The 23619-nt window shown below is 42.9% G+C and overlaps 1 protein-coding gene across 1 annotated transcript in view; it reads right to left on the bottom strand.

Moving 5' to 3' along the window:
- LOC137282475 (uncharacterized) overlaps positions 1-16337 on the bottom strand; it is a 50070-nt gene extending 33733 nt beyond the window's left edge. Inside the window, exon 1 of the transcript XR_010956818.1 lies at positions 16277-16337. The gene's annotated coding sequence lies outside the window, so the exon portion shown is untranslated. The remainder of the gene's footprint in view (positions 1-16276) is intronic.
- Positions 16338-23619: the final 7282 nt, after the last annotated feature.

Here is a 23619-nt window from a genome sequence, read left to right as displayed (position 1 = left end):
TGGTGGATGGCCTCCTTCAGAGCACTGCCTGTCTTCTTTGTGTCATTTATAACATTGCTGATATTCTTCACGTGTGCTTTGTGAGAAGTATGATGTGCAGACATGCTTTTCTCATGTTCTTCTATTCGTCCTCTAGCAGCATCAGCAGCCACATCTACATCACCAACGTTGTGCTCAGCATGGTCACCAAGTCTGCATTTGGCAGGGATTAAAATGTTGCAGTTGTTGTCAACATATTCGAGAGGATAAGGATTGTGAAGTTTGCAGATTTGTTTAGTATTTATGCTTCCCGGTGCTGCGTCCACAATGGTTTCCACAACATGTCGCCGGGTAGCTTTAAAACTGTTGTGCATGTTCTGGGAGTTTTCGCAGAGTAACTCCTCACACTCCTGACACCAACACACAGCCTGGTTGCCGTCATTTTCATGTACAGAGAAGCTCTGTAGGGCGATGTTTGGCTGTTAGATGGAATATCTCCTTCTGTCTCACTACATCCTTCTGGAGGGTTATGTCTGTGAGGTGGACTTCCCTCTGACATGTAGAACATGATATGACACCAGCAGCTGCAGATGTCAGACACGTCTTGCACACGGCGTGTAGACAGGGCAGTAGGTCGGGAGCTGGACCTTTCAAGGTAAACTGCTGCTGGCAGACAGAACACTTGGGGAAGGCGTCCATTCTGAAAGAGATAATGTCACTCTCTGTTCCAGGGAGAATAGTGCAGTCTATAACATATCTTCAATTCAATAATAGGAACAGTTTATCAAGAATGGTATACTGACTACACGAATTACGTGGTCTCTAATTCTGCAGCGGAACTTGAACAGAGAAAATAATAGGAAGGGTTTACCAAGAATGGTACACTGACTCCTCGAACAGAAAAAATGCATTAAAACACCGCAAGTCCCATTGTATCACATTATAACGAGTGACCAATCTTTGTGACAACGTGCAGGAAACAACACTGAATTTGAAACAAATATTTTACAGTTTGAATGCAGATATTAAAAGGACATACACCAGGATGATACGCTGTATCATTAGGGGTGAAGATGATGGGGAAGGATAGTCAAACTGTCATAGGTCGGATCTAGATAAGAGGGAGGGTTGGGAAGTAGCAGGGAGTGCAGGTAAAGGGAAGGGTGACAGGAAGAAAGGTGTAACAGGAGAGGGAATTACAGATAAGAAGGACGTTTATGTAGTAAGAGAGGTGGATACAGGTAGGAGTGACAGGTGTGTAGTAGGAGGAGAACTGGATACATGTAGGATTGACAGGTGTGTAGTGGGTGGAGAGGTAGATAAAGGTAGAAGTGACAGGTGTGTAGTAGGAGGAGAGCTGGATACATGTAGGAGGGACAGGTGTGTAGTGGGTAGTGGGTAGTGGGTCGTTAACTCTTTACAACAGCCTGTCCTACATATCGTTCATGCAGTCGACGACAGGGCAGACTGCAGTCACGTCACAAATAATATGTCCCTGGTTGATCTCCCTGAAGAAACGCATTTATGATATGTGTCACTTAGCATATTTATTTAGCTCTCACGATGCAAAATGGACTTGTGTTTCAGCACAAAAAGGCTAGAACGAATGAATTCTGAAGTGACGATAAAATAAGGTTTGATTGTGGTAAGCAGTGTCTGTCTCAGAATGCTCAGTGTCTGGTTTATTGACACCTATATGTCTGCCTTCCTGTCTGCTAAAGACAACATGCAGTACACAGCTTCAATCAATGACCACGTGCAATCTGAACGTAACCCCTACCAGACTATACGACATAAAGAAAATAAGTTTATTTATGACTCGTGCACCCGAGTCCAGTCTCTGCCACATCATGGAATTAGGCACGTGTGATACACATGACATGTGTGGGTTGCAAACAAACTACATTCATTTTTTTCGGATGACTGGATCTGATGGAAACTGGTGCAAACTCTTGTCAGTTTCAAGTCCTGCTTTGTACTTGGACGAATGACAGATTCCAGCCACGCAGTAGTTTCCCATCTCTACTGACATGATTTTTTATTGGATCGAGCGCAAATTCAGAGAACATGTATTTTCCAAACCCAACATCACTATATATATTCTTCATGGATAACGACTTCTTTTAGTGTATATGATTTTGTTTGACAACAGTATATGAATCCATACTGAAACGACGCATCAAGTACACAAAAAAGAAGTTGTTATCCATAAAGAATGTTACTTTCTTGTGACTCGCTATACTTCTAAAATGCCCATCAAACAGATCATCTTTCTGTACATACACTGAACCCTCAGCATATCAGCAAACGAAACAACCAATCGGAAGCCGTCGTTACACTTGAGTGCACTGGCACCCGCTATGACTGGTTTCGGTCTCGTTTCAGGGAAAGTAAGCCCAAGTACAAATTATTGCACTTTTGAATCGCTATTGTACGCTTATAATTTTATTTATTAGTTTTTTCTTTAAAAGCAGCAATGTATATTATATGTCATGAATAAGTGATAAACGTGTTTTGATTATGTTTGATGTTTTTTGTTGCATGTGACCTTTAAGGAAATGTCCAATGTCCGCCATCCACCCGAATCTCCTTATTCTGCTCAACACCATGCATTACCTACCCCATCAGCAACGCTTACACCCTGAGCTTCCTAACTAATTTATCCACCCGTATATCTTATTTGTCCCACACCCTGAGTTTCCTAAATCACTTATCCACCCGATTCTTATTCCGTTTGTTCTACCCCACTACGTTCTACTTACCTTACCCACGTCTCCCTCACCCAGAGTTGCCAAAATAATTAACCCCATCTCCTGATTGTTTTACCCCGACCATACACGACTTACTCGATCTGCATCTCCCACACCCTCAACTTCCTAAACAATTCACCTACCCGTATTCCTATTTTAACCAATTGTGCAGTGCTTACCCTACTTGCGTAATGTACACTCTGAACCTCCTTAATTAGTACTTCCTAACTAATTTATCCACCATTATCTGTCTCTATACGCTCAACCCCACCATACACTACTCCAACTCCGAGAGTAACCAAACAGCACAAATTATATGTCCACTGTGTCTCCTTCTACTTTCACTGATTCTGACCCCACACACTAGTTATCCCCCCTTCCCCACCCCTCCCCTACTACCGCTACTACTATCTCTACCTTTCTTTGCCTCACATACCACTTTCACCACTAACAACACCAGTTTGTTGATTTCTCTACCCGACTACAGACCGTCGCTTAACGTTTGTTTCTCCCACTGATTCCTAGCATAGTTAGATCTCTAAGCATAGCCTGTCCTAAATGTCGGGTATATGGCTATGGTAACGCCCACTTTCAAGAATTGTTATCGATAGCTTTATATATTTCAAGGTCGACTGAGGTCTCGTCATGACAAGTATCTTCTTGATTGATCTTTAAAGATATGGAATCTTTCTAAACATAATATGTGCGAGTTGATGTGATGTTGCACTCTCACTCAGTTATGCATTGTTATTCTTGTTTTGAAAGTTTGATATGTTGTGTACACTCACTAAGTAAATGGGTCCGAAGTAGGCGTAAAAGTATAAGGTTTAAATGCTTCCTCAACGTTTGACTGTGGAAACTTAAACAATAACCAACTTGTATGCATGGTGTACCATGTCCTCGTACGTACTTCTCACACTTACAAGTGTAACCATCTCTATCAAGACGACTTACTCACATATATCGAGATGGTACAGGGCCCACTTACCTGGAGGTTTGGCTTCCTTGTTATTATGCCATTTCCGGGTCACAGGTTCAAAGGCACGTTGTACGACAATCAGCCTCTCACATTACACATAGCACTGCGTACAGGCAGGAAACAATGCTGTAGAGTGTGTTACACTCAGATCTACATTTAGCAGTATCACAATTATCTCATGACTGGTGTATGTGTTGTCCATTGAACTGAGATATACGCTGAGCTGTATTACAGCTTTGTGATGACGGGTCCATGTGTTTTACGTGACACTGACATCTACACTCAGCTGTATTACAGCTGCATCACAACTGGTCCATGTGTTGTCCGTTACACGTACAGCTGTGTGATGACTGGGGAACGTGTTATCCATTACACTGAGATCTACATTTAACTGTATCACAGCTGTATCATGACGGGTCCATGTGTTGTCCGTTACACGTACAGCTTTGTGTGATGACTGGGGAACGTGTTATCCATTACACTGACATCTACATTTAACTGTATCACAGCTGTATCATGACGGGTCCATGTGTTGTCCGTTACGCTGAGATCTACATTTAGCAGTATCACAGCAATATCATGGTAGATCAATGTGTTGTCTGGACACTGCGATCTATAGAAGCAGTGTATATTAAATCTGTTAAGTGACGGGTCCATGTTATGTGGGAAGGTCTATCTATTGTAACCCGAAATATCCGCTGTGGTTTCCTATATCTACAAGAGTACAACTCTTAAATCTCTGTCTGGTATGAGAAGTAATTAATCGGTATTAAGTGTACAATGTAAAGGTCTTGCTTTCCTTTCATATCTATCTACAATGGGCAATAGATTCATGACACATGTTCCTGTAAAGTTCTCATCTGTTTAAATGAGATAAAATTTGATATCAGATCGGGAAGTTATCAGCCGTAGTCTTCTACTGAAGGTGTATAATACATCAGTGATTTATGTTCTCTCTAAACTGCTTACAATAGATCCATGACGCTTACTTACTTCAGATCTCTGTCTAAAGTGTACAATACAACCCGTGATATATATTTTCCTTAAATCTCTCTCTTTACAGTGCACGACAGATCCATGATACATGTTTTCATTAGATCTCTCTCTCTCTCTCTCTCTCTTCCTCTCTATGATGTACAATAAATTCATAAGACGTGTTTTCCTTAGATCTCTGTCTACAGTGTATAATAGATCCATAAAACATGTTTCCTTAGGTCCATGTCTGTAGGGAACAGTAGATCCATGACACAATTTCCTTTGATCTCTGTCTACAGTGTGCAGTAGATCCATGACGCATATTTACTTTACATTTCTGTATGTAATGCACAGTAAGAACGCGACACATGTTTACGTTTGTAATGTACAACAGATCCACGACACATGTATACTTCACATCTCTGCCTGTAATGTTTCTGGATATCATGAGGTGTAGCTGTATGTTAACATCTGATGGGGATATGTTTCTGACGCCATGAGGAGTAGGTGTATGTTAGCATCTAATGGATATGTGTTTCCAGGTGTGTGCTACAAATTATCATATACTCTTCATAAAAGCAGGGGAACCTGGACACTGAAATCTGGTAGAAAGAAAACCCATTGAGGAACGTTACAATGACGCTGACCTTGTGTATGCAGCATCATCTCATCTCACGTTATCACCACATGCAAACACAATGCATGGCAAGCACGTGCACAATGCAGCAGACTTCGACATGTGCATGTTGTGTCATCTTGAAGGTTGACGTTTTTCAGGAAGGTCGATAAATCACTGTAGATAATTTCTTCCGATAATTTTCTTGCATCTGTGCTGGGTCAGGGTTTTTAGGGTTCAATCACACACTACTGACTGAAAATTGTAAACCTGGAATTTTCATGTCATACTCAAGTCACCTAACAAGGAGGATAACTGAAAGAACAGCTGTCTTTTGAATGAAATCCATGTTGTGATGCATTCACAATACAGCCATTATTAATCTATCAAAATTCATTCAGTCCCACAAATCTCACACTTTTGACAATCATACAAAGAAATGTATGATGTACAGTTCCCCTACATTTTTAAAGAGTATATGTCTTCTTGTAATCATTGCAACACTGCAGGTGTTCATTTTATCGAATACGAAATATTAGTGAACACTTTCCAGTGAATATGTGAAAATCCAGGCAATCATACCATTCACTTGAACTGGTCGGGCCACCCTCTGCCTGACTCTGCATTCTCCGCCTATGCTACCGGAGGCTTCCATGACATCACCAAGATCATCCTCTCTGGCCGGGGACTGAAGGAGGCAGCAGTGACACCAGGACATTATGATTTGCTTCTATGATATCAGCACATATTGTGTTTTACTATTTTGACATCATGACATGTTGCGTTTTATTATTAAGACACCAGCACAGTTCCATGTCCTATTTGAATAACTTTATGCATGGTTTCCACAGCTGAACACTTTCTGTTGATGTATTCTCCCAGTATTTCCATATTGACTCTGTGTAGTGATTGCACAAAATTCAAGTGTCATTTGAATAGAAACAATATCGAATCAATTTCGTGATTTTATCAATATTCCAGCAATATCAGGGAACACCAGAAATGGGCGTCACACATTGTATCCATGTGGGGATTCAAAACCGGGTCTCCGCTGATGATTTACCCATAGGGCTACACCGCTCCTCTATTTTGAAGAAGGTTGTACGCTGTGATTTATTCTGCTCACTATTCTCAACAAATATGTTCCCCCTTATCTTTACTGCTGTTCGCCCTTTCAGTTTTTTATGGGCATTTTTCTTAAAAAGTCCCTTTTTACAGATACAAAGGTAATTTGTCTGTTGCCGTATTTTATCTTACCAAAACTGAATTTACGAATGCTTTCCAAAACACAACAGAAGTTGGTGATCTGCTACTAATACAGGTAAATGTGAAACCATTGGCGGATGATCTCTGGACAGCGTATAAAGACATTAAACAAGTTGTCTAGTGAGTGAACAAACTGCAACAAACAGGCACCACTGCTGATCGGTCAAGGTCAGGTCGAGCACGTGTGACATCACAGGTGTAGGGTCGTCAAATTGTTTTACGTCATTTTTGTAAAAGTTGTTTTTGACGGCTACATGTAGGAGTAGGTGTCAATATACCAGTTAACGGGTATATTGCACTTTCAACTTCACAATACGATATATTGCGGTACACTTTTCCTGAAACTGTTCACCCGATGCGTAATTTTCGTGATTTCAAAAAAAAATACCGAGAACGTTTGTATTTCCTTTATAATATTATACGTCAATAGTTTTTAAAAAACATTTTTGTCATATAATTGTACTTGTGTGACTTTTAAACCATATAAATGAAAAGACAGATTGTTACTGACAGTCGTTGTAGGATAAAGGAACCAAATTGACGGACGCCTCTGCGGAAGTATACACAGAGAAAAAAGTTAAGCACCCCCCTCCCCACCCCCGGTGTTTTTGGTCATTGAGTTGAACACACACAAATTTACAGACCATGGTGAAATAAACATGAGTAATTAAGATAAGTTATCAATGAACACATTCTTGGGAACACAAGAACTCCACAAGTGTCTGATTTACAGTTCCATGTATTGTGTTACAAGCTGACCATTAAAGGGGGTAGGTTTGCATACATATGAAATACTGTGACACTATTGAGCTGGTAAAGCTATGGGGTGAACATGTGCTGATGGCATTTGTCCATGAGCTCACAAGATGGGGCCAAAACAATTTACAGTCAGTAACGGGTACTTCCTCCAATTGCCTGGATCACAGCGCCAACCCTCCGTCGCATACCCCTAACAAGACGCTGAAAGTGATTCATGGGTATTCTCTGCCATTCCTCATGAAGTGCTGCCTCCAATTCATTCAAGTTCTGTGGCGGAAGTTCTCTTGCTTGCACACGACGACCAATGATATCCCAGATGTGCTCTATAAGGTTGAGATCAGGACTCATGGCGGGCCAGTCACACCTATCCACAGCATTCTGTTGGATAAAAAGGTTCACTGCGATGGAACGATGGGGTCTGGCGTGGTCGTCCATAAATACAGGTCGAGAAGCAAGAGTATGATTGTCAAAATGAGGAGCGACATGTGGCTGCAGCAGTTCCTGGATGTATTGCGCACCTGTCAAATTGCCCCGTATAGTCAGCAGGTCCAACTTGCAATCATGTGACAAGCATCCCCAAACCATCACAGAGCCTCCCCTAAAAGGAACATTTGGTAGGATGTCCCTAGGAGCATAGGCTGTATTTCCACGCCTCCAGACCCGCATTCGACCGTCTTTGGGATGCAGCATGAAACGACTTTCATCAGACCAATGGATACTTCTCCAAGACCTCAAGGTCCAGTTCTCCCTCGCTCGACACCACATCAGTCGCCGCGTTTGTGGTCATTGGTCAATTACCCTCCTCGAAGCCAATCCAACAGTCCTCAAACGGTTCTTAACAGTCTTAGAGCTCAATTGGCGATTTGGAAGCCAAAGACGTTTCAGGACTGTACTGGTCGCAAAGGGCAAACGTCTCGCCAGCCATATCAGTGCTCTGTTTTCACGATGTGACGTCACAGGGGGACGTCAAGAACGTTGACGATCCTTAACTTGATTAGTCTGGGCATGCTTTCTAATGAGTCTGCTGATCACAGTGTAATGGTACCCTGTTTGTCTTCCAATCGCCTTAAAGGACATTCCTGCAGCATGAAGACCAATAATCTGCCATCTTTGGCGTTCAAACAACCTCCTACGTGCCATTGTTTATGGTAATGACAAACCGTCTGGAAAAAGCCCATTAAATAGTGAATTTCGCATGCACGAACATACTGCATTTCGGAAAAATCATGGGTAGTTTGTTGCACGTGCAATGTTTGTTGTGTTCTGGCGCTCTGGTTTCACTAAAACACTGACCATATGTTGCAAACATAATGTTGATTGGTGTCAACAAATGTCATATTCATTTGGGCTATTCAATGCATGGTCATAACTATTTAATTATGGGGGTGCTTAACGTTTTTCTCTGTGTATATATTCTCGCGTTCAAATCTTCAGAGAGAGAGTTTGGGAGCATTTTCAGTTGATCTCATGTACAATCACATCTGACTCCTTGCAGTGGTCATTGCATGGCATTGTTTCGAAAGAAAGGAAACAGTAATTTAATTACCTTAAACCATCTGTTACACTTCCACAGGCCAACACATATGACAATATATAGGAATGTGCAAATTGCGGCAATACCCAAACTTAGCTACAGAAATGGGCTGCTTAGTGGTCGATTGTCGGCACAAAACATCTGAAACCGACAGCTCACCCTCGTGTTCGATGACCATTTTGACGCTATTATGTCGACGTCAGCTTTTGCAGTGGGTCCGTCGACACATCCGATGGTCTCAGACAGACAGGAATCGAGTTGTCATTAGTGCTAAATCAAGATATACCCTCAGATTCGCTGATGGTAGGTTGAGAGTGCTGTTTCGACGCCATGAACGTTATACAGGAAGGTGACAGATTTGGGGGTGGAGTGCCATGGTTAAGGGTGCTTTCTGTGGGATTGCCTATTCCCAGCTTTTGGTTATGTATGGGAATCATAATGCTGCAGTTACCTGGAGAAAGCAGGAATCAACGTTCTTGACTGGCCGTCAAGGTCACCTGATCTCAATACAATCGGGCACAACTGGGATACTCATAGTACATGTCCGTGTACTCTCCCGAACCATCCCGGGAATTTGATGGATGTTGGTGCTGCTTTGCTGACTCCCAAGCAATGTTTTTCACACGCATCAGGAGGCGGTACTTGGCAGTTGTGAACGCACGGGGTGGCCATTTACTGAACATCACATCAGATTTAAGTTCCTGTAACTTGACATTTTAATTCCGCCTCTTCTTTGATGAATTGTGTAATCACATGGAACCGATTGTTGGTATTGTGATTATTCTCAGTTTGATGTACAACCCATCAAAGGTTCAGACCCACAAGTGTTAATGTAACCACTTAACTCAGTCAACTGTTCTAAATTAGATTTTGTAAAATAGTCCACACTGTTTAAAGCAATGTTTGCACATGAGCTGATGTACTGTTAAACAAATTCGTACCGTTGAAACGATTATTGTCATGAGTTAAATAAATCATGAAACTGAGTAGAAATGTCAACTGTGTAAAAATTGTATTGGTGACAGCCTGTTACTATGACAACAGACATAATGCAACGATCACAATACTATGTAATCAACGACCTACTTATGTGACCTATTTGATTGCAATGAATCGGTGTGTCATAGTTCTAATAATCTTGTGATTTTGATATATTACAATCATGTTCTCAAGAACTGTTTACTGAGAATGAGCGAAAATAGTAGCATAAGAAAATATAGTAGCCTAACGTATTTATATGTAACAGAATTATTTCTGATACAGTTTTAAAGCTCATGATGACTAGTGTAAGCATACATGTACATTAGATCTTGTTGTATATACCCAAACACAGTGTCATTACAGTGACAATTATAATATTAAAATATGTATTATAATTTAGAGGATGATTTGGTTGCTTCTCACTGTAATGAAATCAGTTCTGTTGTGATACACACTTTTCAAGACTGATATCCTATAGCAGTGATAATTTGCTTTAATGCTGACTGTCCAGTAGCCAAACCTTTACATCAAAAGACAGCTGTTCACATCCAAGATATTTTGCACATGCCTTTCAGCAATTTGATGCATGATCCTAATGCATTTTACATCTATATGGTTTGCAGTTGGTTCCCCCAATTTTTGGGAGAAATTCGTCTTGGATGTAACCAAATGTATATACACGACATATAGTCAGTTCTGTAAGTGAGTCTGAAGTTTTGATGGATAGTATATTATTTGATATATGATTGAGAAGTTTCTAGTTTGGCTCAATATATTATTGGCAGATCCTTTTATCTCTGTCTGGTTTGTTGACAGATGAACAGACCATACTTGCTTTCAATTGGCCACCGTGTGGCCATTATGAAACATGACACGAATTCACAACATACGCTCTAGAATTGTAAACCAATCTTGGATTAAATACTTAACCTTGTCACGAGAAATGTCATGATGCTACAACTACCTGCACCTGTAATGAGTTAATTGAGCATCAAATGCAAGCCGTATACACTAGAGTAGGGTTATATCCTAGAACATGGCTGACATCATAATAGCTGTACTGTATGAAGTTGAGTTGTTGATGGGTCAGGGTTTTAGGGGGTATTTGCTTTCCAAAGAATTTGGTAAACAAGTAACACTTTGCTCTTATTAATACCTCACCAGTACATACACAATCCAGGAAAAAACCGAAACTCATAACCCTAAATCTGTTGCTGAAACGTTGTACTTTCAAAGATGTATAACTCGTCCACAAAAAGACTTTAGTGTATCGAATATAACATCTACTTAAAGACAGGTAATGTTTATACAGCCAAGTGAATACTGTCAGAGAAAGGAGACACTGAGCGCGATGGTGACGACGTAGCACGACCCCTACGTCGGGGTTCCTGGCTCTCAGATCAATCTCTTTCAACGTGTTCCATACAGTTTGACCTGATATCCACTGAAGTCCACATACCCTGGCTGCTGTACTGTCACCCGTGGCAGTACGACCGCGCAACTGTAGTGCCCGGATGTGCCGATCTTGGGCTGCAGTGGTAACTCGAGGTCTGCCTGTATGGGGACGGTCATTTGTTATACCTGCTTGGTTGCAACGGGCTGCAAGCCATGATATCTTGTTTAGACTAACATTCAGACGCCTGGCAACAAAAGACTGGTAATCTTAATCATGCATTTTAACAATGGCGTCAAGACGTGACGTAGTGATTTAATCTCTTGAAACTCCTTCAATACGAATGCCAATTTCTGTAAATGATCAGGATTTTTATTGTCAGACAGTAAATATTCCTTGATGCACAGTTTCATCTGGAAGGTGATTTATGATGCCTTTCTGATCCTTGAAAGAAATTACTTCAAAATCAACATTTTCATGTAAAATCGACTTTTTACTTGTGCAGTTGTGTAAAATCATGTCATCACCACTTGTGTTACATATTTTGACAATTGTCTGAACACAATAGTTAATTCATACATTTATAACAATACAAATCGCCTATGGGTTTCTTTTTATGTTTGTTGGGCGGCGTGGCTATGAACACGATCTGTGAGCTTACAGATGCATTTTCTTAATTGTATACATGTGTGGGTGTAGAAAGAATTATCAGCTCGTTTAGCCTCAGACATGCATGGATTCTACTATGTTGTTATTGAAAATGTTGGTAGCTGGAGGTCTTCCATATAACACAGTTTGATGGGTGTGACCATTTACATAGAACTAGGTATTATTTCTGACAGCAGTGTATAACTTCGTGAGCAGTTATAACTTCAACATTTCATTTACGTGTTTAGGTGTGAATTAGGGTGAGTAGGCGAGATGTTGTTATTGAGGTAGGTTGTTTTAGGTTGTGCTTTAACAAGTTGAAATATGTTTTATATGTTTCTAGTTTTAGGGAAGGTGGGGTAGTTTACTGACTATTGTGTTCGCTCGTCACGCGAACTAGGTCACTTATCTAGAACTAGGCTGGATTCCCTATATGGGTACAATGTGGGAGACCAGCATCTGGTGTGCCCCACCGTGAAATTGTTGGTATATTGCGAAAAGGGAGCAAAACTAAACTCACTGACTCACTAACTCACTCTAGTTTTTTATCGTCTGATATAATGTCGGATTACGCACCAACCCTGCATAGTTATAAATGGATATATGCACTGAAAATTTCTACACAAATGTAACAGGGCAGGGAACATTGAAGACTGCATCTTCTTCAGTTACAGTTAATAGAAACAGTATACAATAACGCTATGCAGTTCCAAATGTGGATATTTGCTGTATATTACTGTTACACATCGATCATTATTACACGGTAAAACACTTAAAGTCAGTTTCTGTTGTTTTCAGCTGTGTCCAGCTACAACCTTATTATTTCAGAACACACGTAATTCATGAGCCCCCAGTGATCTTTTGGGTAGCCTATTGGTTAAGGCATTCGTTCGTCACGCCGAAGACCTTGGTTAGATTCCCCATATGGATGCAACATGCGAAAGCCAATTCTTGTGTCCCCCGAGATGATAGTGCTGGAATTTAGATAAAAGCGCCGTAAAACCATACTCACTCACTCACCATTGACCTTCACATCTGTGTAAGTAAAAGAAATGAGTTAACATGCGCTCTTTATGGATGACTCTATCTCTGAGAGTGTGTGTTCGAATCCCAGAAAGGAATAATTATAGTACTGATACAATGTACCCCAGATAAAACATAATTTTGATTTTACCACTAGTTCAGAACTATCAAGTGTTCAGAAATGCTGAAAAATAATGCTACAAGCTTATTCTGCTGTTTTCGCAGATGGTAGCACAATCTCTTGTCTCCTTCTGTTCCCTTGTCCGCAAACGGCGAGATATCTGGTCAGAAAACAGTGATTTGTGCCCCTTGAAGTCTGAGATTTCTAACTTATTTAATCTGTAAACTAGTCACGTGTGGATTTAAAACACTTCTTACTAACAACAAAACCCAGCTAATTAGAGAAACAAAAGATTCTGTGAACTGGATTGTGTTTCTGAATATGCGTCTCGCCACGTACACGAGGACATTCTGTGTCCGCTTCAATCACTTTCACCACATCTCTTCACTGACATCAAATGTGACGTGTGTGGATTCACAACTACAATAATTTCACCACAACAGTTCATGTGGGGATTTAAAACATTTACATTACAGAGTAGAAACTAAATATGGTAATAAATTCATGATTTGAAAAGCTTTTGATGAACTTGTGGAATCAGTTATTTGTTGTGCCATTTCCCAGACATGTATGAAATGTATGATAAACTGGTCAACTACTGCAGAATAATAATCATAACAATAGTCATGTGTGGATGCAAAATGTTTGTAACATCCCACAGAATCCAGTCAAGTAGAAAAACAACAGATTTAGCTGACCTCGTTACAACAACACATACACAGACAACTTATACGTCAGCCTTAATCACTACAATTACATTTGACAGTTTAAATAAATAAATCACACTAACATGTTTACACAATGTCATATTTATTTTATTGTCTAATTCAAGGCGTCATAGATAAGTGACTTCTTGGTGTCAGTCATGGTGATATCTGCCCCACTTATCACCTTCATGTTGACTGTGTAGTCATCTGGCAGCCCAGCAAGAAACACGGGAAGAAGAGACTCCCTCCACTCAACATCCACTTTGGCTAAAACAACCTCTCTGTCCATGTCGATGAAGGAGAGTCTCCCCCTCCCATCATCCAGCACAACGCCATAGTGGAGAGTGGCCTGTGTGCCGAGTGTGTCAGACATTGTGTTACTGTAACACTTCCCCTCCTCCCCCAGCTGCCACACCCTGGTACAGAGACTCCCACGGTGTGTGTCACATCTCCATACACCGACACACCAGGAGCGGTGCTGTAGACAAACATACCTCTCACTGTCCACCTGACTCTCCCCCACCACACCCACCTCCAGGACAAGAGGCCACAATCCTCTATCCACCACACCAACCCTAGAGTGTGTCTCGCAGTACTGTGTGCGGGGCAGGGGTGGCAGTAGAGGGGAATGGAGGAAGGGGGATGGAGGTGGAGGCACATGTACCCAGATATTTCCGTAACCTGCCGCTGTGTCTGTGTTGTGTGGCGGGCGGCGAGTTGACCAGTTGACCGTCTGTAGTTACGTGGCACCAGTCTCTGTTGGCTCGAGCAGCTTCCATTTGTAGTTGAGTACCTGGAAATATACATTTTGTTTACAGTTTAACAAATTTCCCGACTTCAGACAACAAATTAGACATTTTATTGTCAACCTCGTTTCAATGTTTACAAAACAGTGCACTGAATATCGGCTGCAATTTTCACCTGAGTGAGAACTGTGTCATAACTGCAATATAAATAGATATTACAATGTTGTGAAAATATTTGTGTGGGTATTCTAAATGTTTTTCATGCAATTTTACACTGACTGGCTATGAAATAAACACTGTATAAAACATTTTGTCAGAAATTGTTGGTTGAGCTGGTTCGCTGTCTGTAGTCAGAAATAGACGCTTGCCGACTGAAAACACATTTGTATAAACTTCATATCATGATAAAACTATCTTTGTTTGTATTCTAAACTCATCTTATACAATTTAGTGAACAATAAGACCGACAAGGTAGTTGTTTGAGGATATTTTTACATCTGAGTGTTCAACAGACACTGTATCAACAGGTAACTTCTACGTCCGCTTCAATCACTGACCACAGTCTGAACACACTCACTGGGCGGGACAGGTTGTCGCGTTATGTGTATTGACTAGTGAATATGGTTATTTCTCATTCCAACACTATTGATAATTCCAACACTAAATATTTTAACAGTTGACAGTTTTCAAATTGATCATATTCGTATATATTTACAAAGTTTATTACAAAGTTTCTCAAAAATATACAATTTTGCCGGGAGGACTCTCAATGTCGCCAGCCATTTTAACATATTAGACATTCAAGTAATTGAAGATCATGTCTCACTAAACATCATGTCTCTCTGCTTGATATATGGAAAAACTCACAAAATCACACAATATAAATACACATAATAAGATAACAATCCGTTAATACTGTTAACAGAAATAATGAAACAAAGTATTATTTATTAGTAATATAACTCACATATTCATGCAACTGGTACATGCGTTTTTCAGTTGCACCCCCCACCCCACCCCCGATTTATTTTTATGCATCCAAGTACTGACATGAAATTCCTTTAAGTTTGATAGTTCCTCCCTTATTAAGAAAAGTTAACTTCGACCATGAATTGATCATCAGTCTCAGCTCCCTGGGGACCCTACCATTCTTGCGGCTATTAACCACACCAAGTTATTGTGGCTTTCCCATCCATATGAGGTACCCATTTACAGCTGGGTGGATTGGGACACATAGTAACAGTACTTTGTATAAATTTACTGCACGTTGCTCTACCTGCACGTTTTCATGTGTCCACCATCTGGTCATATACCAACGTATTGGTGGGTCCTTTTAAGTGCACATTGTTGTGTATTGTACACTAGGGGTTGTGAGAAAACTGGAAGAGTCTGCGCACAAGGTGTATACAGCCGATCACAGGTGGACACCTTCCTGACACCACAAGCACGCTGGATCTTTAGCCTTGGACATGACTCTCCTCGCTGCCCCCACTCCCCCCCCCCTCCCCCCCATCCCACAGGAGCCCATGCTTTGATGAGTCTAAATTTAATTCCTTATCGTGCGGTCAGAAGATGGTAGACATACATACATTATAAGCAGTCCCATGTCTTTGATAAGAAAATGTCCGGCACTAAAACAGGACCCATAATGGATTTCAGTGACACTGAAAGCACTCAGTGTGAAAATATTTCATCCGCGTCCTGTATAACATCCCCGTGGTTGCACGCTAGGGCAGAGCCAGTAACCTACCCTGTTTCAGTAGTGTAACGTCACCAATGGCGAAACTGACTTTACTCACATAGCAATGTCAACGTGGTCCCTGGTCCTGTTTCCAGACTGTAGGTTTTGCTCTCCGCATCTGTAAACTATTTCCAGGATTAAAGAACAAAACCAACACTGCTTACAGACATGAAGAAATAAAGAGCATCTTCGATGTTCAGGACTTGGGAGGTACTCCATCTTAGCACACCATTTACACGACACATCAGGGTCTATTTCATAGTGAAGATTAAACACAAAATGTAACTGCTGTCGGGTATTAATAATCCTTGTCCATTATGTGTACACATATCACAATACCAGGATAACATGTTGTACAAAATCCAAATGCTGATTTCCTGGATATGTATTTGCTAATGTTGTTAACCTGTGACCATTCGTTAATATTTGGATTCATAAGGATGTTTGGGAATGTGTTTCTGATATATATCAGAATAGCTATGTATCTATTGTGATAACATAGCATGAGAAGAGAGAGATGTAAACAGTCTTGTTCTTTTCAATTTCATAATTGTTTTCAAGGTAATGAAAAATAACCATACCAAACTGTGGTAGTGGTGTTGAATCGTTGGCAGCCTCCGGGGGCTTCACCTTGAAACGAGAGAATTCAATGTCGCGATCTTAGATTTACAGTTGGTATGTTTCAGCTCTAATATACAAGCACAGTTTACAGACATTGCGAACATGCGAACATTATACGTACATCGTAAAGTGTTGATGGTACTTACCTAATCAACAACGCGACGTATATACGCATGCCTACAGACTAACAAGTACTTACCTGCTTGTGTGCTTTCTTCGTGTCAATTATATGGACCTCTGGGGTCTGTGTACAATTGTCTGTAAGATAACCCACAGCTGTTCATTATTCAAGCTTTCTATGTCATGACAACTAGCAAATGTTTCCTCAACTGATTTAATGTTTCACCGAATTATTGTTGGAAATGTCGAAATACAGCGTCCATATGCCATCTTAAGGTGGCATTATGTAATAGGAAAATGTAAAACAATGTTTCAAACTTTGTTCATTTTTGACAAAGCTATATTGCTATTACAGTAAATATTAACACCCATTGTTAAAGTAAGAAGTAACCACCTGTAAGTGTCGGTTTATCAGATGCTGAGCCATGTCCACTGACAGACCTGAAGATAGAGATGTCGGATTTCAATTTATCCAGTCCCCTCGTGTTGAATTTGGCTGCAGGTGTCCTGTGCCTCTCTGGCGGAAGTGATCCGAGTTGCATCTTCGTTGTGCCTTGTATTGAACTCTCCAGTGTGAGAAAGTCCAAGTTTGAAGCATATCTGAGAACGGTCTTGATATAGTCTGAGATCCACTTGCATCGTTCACTCTCGCCTTCAGAGGTATCCTGCTCGGTGTGCAGATTTGACAGTGCCTGCTTCGTCTGATTCTCAAGCTCTATGATCAGTTCCTTCTCTTTGTGTCCTCAGAGAATGGAAAGCGTGGTGGATGGCCTCTTTCAGATCACTGCTGGTCTTCTTGGTGTCATTTATGACCTTGCTGATATTCTTCACAAGTGCCTTGTGAGAAGTATGATATGCACACATACTCTTCTCATGCTGTTCTATCCGTCCTCTATCAGCCACACCTACATCACCAACGTTGTGCTCAGCATGGTCGGCAAGTCTTCATTTGTAACAGATTAAAATGTTGCAAGTTTTGTTAAAATAATCGAGAGGATAAGGATTGTGAAGTTTGCAGATGGGTTTAGTATTCCCGGTGCTGCGTCCACGATGGTTTCCACATGTCGTCTGGTAGCTTTAAAACTATTACGCATGTTCTGGCAGTATTCACAGAGTAACTCCTCACACCCCTGACACCAACACACAGCCTGGTTGCCGTCATCTTCATGTGTACAGAGAAGCTCTGTAGGGCAATGTTTGGCTGTCAGGTGAAGTATTTCCCTCTGTCTCACTACATTCTTCTGGAGGTTTGTGTCTATGAGGTTGACCTGTCTCTGACATGTGGAGCATGATCTGACACCGTACGGTGTACGGTACGGTGTACACAGATAGGAATGATATGTGTCTAGTGGGAGGTAAGGTGCACACAGGTAGACGTTACAGGTGCGTAGTTGCAGGAGAGGTATGTAGAGGTAGGAGTGACAGGTGTGTAGGTGGAGGAGAGGTAGGTACAGGTAGGAAAGACAAGTGTGTAGTGGGTTGAGAGATGGATAAAGGTAGGAGTGACAGGTTTTAAGAAGGACGACACGTAGATAAAGGTAGGAGGTTCGGTATGCAGTAGAAAGAGAGGTAGACACAGGTAGGAATGACAGATGTGTTGCGGGTGGAGAGGTAGATACAGGTGGAAGTCACGTGTGTAGTGGAATGAGAGGTGGATACAGGTAGGAGTGACAGGTGTGTAGTGGGAGAAGAGGTAGATACAGGTAGGAGTGACAGGTGTGTAGTTGGGGGAGAGGTGGATACATTTAGAAGTGACAGGTGTGTACTAGGAGGAGAGGTGGATACAGGTAGAAGTGATAGGTGTGTGGTGGGAGCAGAGGTAGATGCAGGTTGAAGTGACTGTGTGTTGGGAGGAGAGGTAGATGCAGGAAGGAGTGACAGAGTGTGTAGTAGGAGGAGAGGTGGATACAAGTAGGAGTCACCGATGTGTAGTGGGAGGAGAGGAGGATACAGGTAGGAGTCTCCGGTGTGTAGTGGGAGGAGAGGTGGATACTGGTAGAAATGACAGGTGTGTGGCGGGAGGAGAGGTAGACACAGGTAGGAGTGACAGATTGTGTAGTAGGAGGAGAGTTGGATACAGGTAGAAGTGACAAGTTTGTAGTGGGAGGAGAGGCGGATACACTTAGAAGTGAAAGGTGTGTAGTGGGAGTAGAGGTAGAGACAGGTAGAAGTGATATGTGTGTGGTGGGAGGAGAGGTAGACGCAGGTAGGGGTGACAGATTGTGTAGAAGGAGGAGAGGTGGATACAGGAGCAAGTGACAAGTGTGTAGTAGGAGGAGAGGTGGATACAGGTAGGAGTGACAAACGTGTGGTGGGAGGAGAGGTAGATACAGGTAGGAGTGACAGGTGTGTAGTGGGAGGAGAGGTGGATACATTTAGAAGTGACAGGTGTGTATTAGGAGGAGGGGTAGATACAGGAAGAAGTGATAGGTGTGTGGCGGGAGGAGAGGTAGATACAGGTTGGAGTGACTGTGTGTTGGGAGGAGAGGTAGATGCAGGAAGGAGTGACAGAGTGTATAGTAGGAGGAGAGGTGGATACATGTAGGAATCACCGGTGTGTAGTGGGAGGAGACGTGGATACAGGTAGGAGTCTCCGGTGTGTAGTGGGAGGAGAGGAGGATACAGGTAGGAGTGACCGGTGTGTAGTGGGATTAGAGATGGATACTAGTACAAATGAGACGTGTGTGGCGGGAGGAGAGGTAGATACAGGTAGCAGAAACAAATTGTGTAGTAGAAGGAGGGGGGGATACAGGTGCAAGTGACAAGTGTGTAGTAGAATTAGAGGTGGATACAGGTAGGAGTTACCTGTGTGTAATGGGAGTGGAGGTTGACACAGGTAGGAGTCAACGTTGTGTAGTGGGAGGAGAGGAGGATACAGGTAGGAGTCAACGGTGTGTAGTAGAAAGAAAGGTGGATACAGATTGAAGTGATAGGTGTGTGGCTGGAGGGGAGGTGGATACAGGTAGGAGTGACAGGTGTGTAGTGGGAGGAGAGGTTATTACAGGTAGGAGTCACCAGGGTGTAGCATGAGGAGAGGTGGATCCAGGTTGAAGTGACAACTGTGTAGAGCGAGGAGAGGTGGATACAGATGGAAGTGACAATGGTGTGGCAGGAGGATAGATGGATAATTGTAGGAATGACAACTGTGTAGTGGGAGGAGAAGTGGATAGATGTAGGAGTGACAACTGTGTAGAGGGAGGAGTAGTGGATACAGGTAGAAGTGAGAGTCGTGTGGTGGGAAGAAGAGGTATATACAGGTGTGAAAGGCAGGTGTGTGGCAGGATGAGAGGTAGACACTGGTAGGAGGGACAGAGAGTGTAGTAGGAGGAGAGGTGGATACATTTGCAATTGACAAGTGTGTAGTAGGAGGAGAGGTGGTTACAGGTGGGAGTCACCGGTGTGCAGTGGGAGAAGAGGAGGATACAGGTAATGTCACCGGTGTGTGGCGGGAGGAGAGGTCGACACAGGTAGGATTAACAGATTGTGTAGTACGAGGAGAGGTGGATACAGGTAGAAGTGATAGGTGTGTGGCGGGACTGGAGGTAGATACAGGTTGGAGTGACTGTGTGGTAGGAGGAGAGGGAGACACAGGTAGAAGTGACAGAGTGTGTATTAGGAGGAGAGGTGGATACAGGTAGGAGTCACCGGTGTGTAGTGGAAGGAGAGGAGGATACAGGTAGGAGTCTCCAGTGTGTAGTGGGAGGAGAGGTGGATACTGGTAGAAATGACAGGTGTGTGGCAGGAGGAGAGGTAGACACAGGTAGGAGTGACAGAATGTGTAGTAGGATAAGAGGTGAGTACAGGTAGAAATGACAAGTTTGTAGTGGGAAGAGAGGCGGATACACTTAGAAGTGAAAGATGTGTAGTGTCAGGAGAGGTGGAGACAGGTAGAAGTGATAGGTGTGTGGTGGGAGGAGAGGTAGACGCAGGTAGGAGTGACAGATTGTGTAGAAGGAGGAGAGGTGGATACAGGTGCAAGTGACAAGTGTATAGTAGGATTAGAGGTGGATACAAGTAGGAGTGACAACTGTGTAGAGAAAGGAGAGGTGGATACAGGTAGAAGTGACAAACGTGTGGCGGGAGGAGAGGTAGATACAAGTAGGAGTGACAGGTGTGTAGTGGGAGGAGAGGTGGATACGTTTAGAAGTGACAGGTATGTACTGGGAGGAAAGGTGGATACAGGTAGAAGTGATAGGTGTGTGGCAGGAGGAGAGGTAGATTCAGGTTGGAGTGACTTTGTGTTGTGTGCAGAGGTAAATGCAGGTAGGAGTGACAGAGTGTGTAGTAGGAGGAGAGGTGGATACAGGTTGAAGTCACCGGTGTGTAGTGGGAGGAGAGGTTAATACAGGTAGGAATCACCGGTGTGTAGTGGGAGGAGAGGAGGATACAGGTAGGAGTCACCGGTGTGTAGTGGGATTAGAGATGGATACTAGTAGAAATGACACGTGTGTGGCGGAAGAAGAGGTAGACACAGGTAGGAGTGGCAGATTGTGTAGTAGGAGAAGAGGTGGGTACAGGTAGAAATGACAAGTTTGTAGTGGGAAGAGAGGCGGATACACTTAGAAGTGAAAGATGTGTAGTGTCAGGAGAGGTGGAGACAGGTAGAAGTGATAGGTGTGTGGTGAGGGGAGAGGTAGACACAGGTAGGAGTAAGAAAATGTGTAGTAGAAGGAGAGGTGGATACAGGTGCAAATGACAAGTATGTAGTAGGAGGGGAGGTGGATACAGGTAGGAAGGAGAGGTGTGTAGTGGGAGGAGAGGTTATTACAGGTAAAAGTCACCAGGGTGTAGCATGAGGAGAGGTGGATACAGGTTGCAGTGACAACTGTGTAAAGCGAGGAGAGGTGGATACAGATGGAAGTGACAATCGTGTGGCAGGAGGAGAGATGGATAATTGTAGGAATGACAACTGTGTAGTGGGAGGAGAGGTGTATACAGACAGCTGTGTAGTGGGAGGAGACTTGGATACAGGTAGGAGTGAGAGTTTGTAGAAGGACTAGACGTAGATACAGGTATGAGTGACAGGTATGAAGTGGGAGGAGAGGTTGATAAAGATAGGAGTGACAGAGTGTGTAGTGGGAGCAGAGGTGAATACAGATAGGAGTGACAAGTGTGTAGTGTGAGAAGTGTTGGATACAGGTAGGAGTGACAGAGTGTGTAGTAAGAGGAGAGGTGGGTATAGGTAGGAGTGAAAGGTGTGTAGTGGGAGGTACGCTATATACAGATATGAGTGACAGGTGCGTAGTGTGAGGAAAAGTAGTGACAGGTATGTAGAGCGGGGAGAGGTGGATACAGGTAGAAGTGACAGTAGTGTGCTGGGAGGAGAGGTAGATACAGGTAGGATTGGCTGGTGTGTAGGTGGAGGATAGGTGGATACAGATAGGAGTCAGGTTGGACTGACAACTGTGTAGAGGGATCAGAGGTGGGTACAGGTGGAAGTGACAATCGTGTGGCGGAAGGAGAGGTAGACACAGGCAGGAGTGACAGATTGTTTATTAGGAGGAGAGGTGAATACAGGTGGAAGTGACAAGTGTGTAGTAGGAGGAGAGGTGTATACCGGTAGGAATCACCGGTGTGTACTGGGAGGAGAGGTGGATACAGTTTGGAGTGACAACTGTGGAGAGGGAGGTGTTGTTGATACAGGTAGAAGTGAGAGTCGTGTGGCAGGAAGAAGAGGTATATACAGGTGTGAAAGGCAGGTGTGTAGCAGGAGGAAAGGTAGACACAGGTAGCAGTGACAGAGTGTGTAGTAGGAGGAGAGGTGGATACAGGTGCATGTGACAAGTGTGTAGTAGGAGAGAGGTGGATACAGGTGGGAGTCACCGCTGTGTAGGGTTAGGAGAGGAGGATACAGGTAGAAGTGATAGGTGTGTGGCGGGAGGGGAGGTAGTTACAGGATGGAGTCACTGTGTGGTAGGATTAGAATTTAGACACAGGTAGGAGTGACAAAGTGTATATTAGGAGGAGAGGTGGATACAGCTAGGGATGATAACTGTGTAGAGAGAGGAGAGGTATGTAAAGATGGAAGTGACAATCGTGTGGCGGGATAAGAGGTAGATGCAGGTAGGAGAGACAGGTGTGTGGCAGGATGAGAGGTAGACACTGGTAGGAGGGACAGAGAGTGTAGTAGGAGGAGAGGTGGATACAGGTGCAAGTGACAAGTGTGGAGTAGGAAGAGAGGTGGATACAGGTAGTAGTCACCGATGTGTAGTGGGAGGAGAGGTGGATACAGGTTGGAGTGACAACTGTGTAGAGGGAGGAGTAGTGGATACAGGTAGAAGTGAGAGTCGTGTGGCGGGAAGAAGAGGTATATACAGGTGTGAAAGGCAGGTGTGTAGCAGGAGGAGAGGTAGACACAGGTAGCAGTGACACAGAGTGTAGTAGGAGGAGAGGAGGATACATTTGCAATTTACAAGTGTGTAGTAGGAGGAGAGGTGGATACAGGTGGGAGTCACCGGTGTGTAGTTGGAGAAGAGGAGGATACAGGTAATGTCGACGGTGTGTGGCGGGAGGAGAGGTCAACACAGGTAGGACTAAGAGATTGTGTAGTACGAGGAGAGGTGGATACAGGTAGAAGTGATAGGTGTGTGGCGGGAGGGGAGGTAGATACAGGTTGGAGTGACTGTGTGGTAGGAGGAGAGGGAGACACAGGTAGAAGTT

This window comes from Haliotis asinina, chromosome 4 (assembly GCF_037392515.1).
Source record: "Haliotis asinina isolate JCU_RB_2024 chromosome 4, JCU_Hal_asi_v2, whole genome shotgun sequence".
Classification (NCBI taxonomy): domain Eukaryota; kingdom Metazoa; phylum Mollusca; class Gastropoda; order Lepetellida; family Haliotidae; genus Haliotis; species Haliotis asinina.
The sequence above is the reverse complement of the archived record's forward strand: the minus strand, read 5'-3'. Positions and strand labels throughout refer to the sequence as shown.